A 2,036-nucleotide genomic window follows, 5' to 3' on the forward strand; every position below is an offset into this window, starting at 1 on the left:
TGGCGGCTCTGGGCCCCACAGAAACAGCACCAGAGCCGGCTCAGCAACAGCAGCACCCCGAACAGCGGCACCTGCTCTGCCAGGCATCCGCACCCGCCTCAATGCCAGACGGGGGGAGCCCGGGGCACAATCGCCCCTGCTTTGGCAAAAGGCTCAGCAGAGTTGGCCACAATGGCTCTCTCTTGACTTGCCAGCCTCACAGCAACGCTTGGCTGCTTCAGCTGCAGCCTGTGCCCCTGACTGACTTCCATGGCCGGGCTTGAGGGCAGACTCGCCTTCCACAGGCAGCATCCCAAGGCAGCGGCATTGGTGCCACGGGCACAGAGACACTCTGATGGGGCACCAGCCCTGCGCTGCAGCTGCCCTCCCTCTCCTCCATGCAGGCACCTCCAAGACACATGCATCAGCTCTGAAATGAAATCCTGGACTTGCTTGGAACAAAGGAGGCGCTGGAGAAAAGCTGGGACTCCTATGGGTCGGTTTTCCTCTCCACTTGGAGAATCACAGAATGCCAGGACACTTTGTGTTGCAAAGTATCATAAAGATCATCCGGTTCCCACCACCCTGCTGTGGGCACAGGTGCTGTACAGGCCCAACTGTCACTAGAACTTGAAGAACACTTTTCCATGTTTACCTTTTCCTCTCCTGGATTTCAAGCTAACATGAAAAATTCAGCTGGTTACAGCTGAATAGTGTAGCTCACAGGACTTGGAATAGGAGTCTCCAGTGGGCCATTGTATGTCCATTCAGCCTTTGTTAGACCATCCAGATGGAGCTCAGCCCTGTGCAGCCCAGGCACAGGCAGCAGGCTGGACCATTTCAGCATCCCAAAGCCTTTGGGGCTTCCTGTGCACCCTGAGGCTCCTGAATTCCCAGTTAGTGCTGTGCAGGACATGAGAAGGCAGGAATCGCCTCTTTGGCTCATTCTTGGGTTTGCTGCTCCTGCCTAAAGTAATCATTAGGAGTATAAGCCCATATAAAGGTACAGCTCAACACCAGGGTGTTTTTCTGTAGTGTTTAAAACTAAACCCTTGTGTGACTGTTCAGAGACTCTGAAATCCAGGGTGAAAATGACAGTTTTGGTATTTAAGAATCCCAGAAATGTTGACATGGGATTTTTCTGGTCAAGGATTTGAATGGTAATGCAGAAATTACAAAAATGTTAAAAGTAGGTTTCATTGGCACCCCCTTTTAAATGCCATCAGCACACTTCCAAGGGACAGGGTATGACACTGGGGACAGTCCTTGGCACTTAATGGCTTCAGATCTGGGAGAGAAATGTTTTGCCCGGCTTCACCCAGGAGTTCAGGTTTTCCCAGGGCTTTGATCGACTGGGCACTGCAGGTAGCTTTCACTAAATGCAAAAGGATGGAACAGCAGAACTTCTGGAGAAGGCGCCCTAGGGATAGGGTGAAAACCGTACAAATGATCAGCAAGCTCTGGAAAACTTAATTAAAAAAATCAAAAAGAGATGTAGCCCTGTGACTTTTCAGGCAGGACTCTTTGGGTCTGGAGGAAGTATTTGCCTTGCATCAGTTACAATGTTGTGGCAATGACCCTGTAAGGTCTTTTCTTTCTGACAGGCACAGGAAGGCCTCTGGAACTTCAAATATTTGAAGTTTCAAAGGCTGAAAGCAATGAAGTGAGGCCTCTGAGATTCTGCTGCAGCCTGTGATGTTTCGGAATACCCGTCTGGGATGTGTTAATGTGGTTTTGTTTGCTTTAACCTGTGTTTTTTGTTGTTTCACTCTGAAAGTCTGTCTCCTGCAACACCAGTAGGAGTTGTGGAGGGTGAGGTTGTGTCTGTTGGACCTGAACTGCCAAGAGGATCAGACCCTGCATAGAATAACAGAATCATTTTAGTTCTTCTTGGGAAAGGTCTCCAAGACCTTTGAGTCCAACCTGTGCCTGATGCCCACTTTGTCATGAGTCCAGGGTACTGAGTGCCACATCGAAGTTTTCCTTGGACATCTCCTGGGATGGGGACTCCTCACTACCTTGGGCAGCTCATTCCAAGGCCTGAGCACCCTTTCCAT

Source organism: Geospiza fortis, unplaced genomic scaffold (genome assembly GCF_000277835.1).
Source record: "Geospiza fortis unplaced genomic scaffold, GeoFor_1.0 scaffold400, whole genome shotgun sequence".
Taxonomy (NCBI): domain Eukaryota; kingdom Metazoa; phylum Chordata; class Aves; order Passeriformes; family Thraupidae; genus Geospiza; species Geospiza fortis.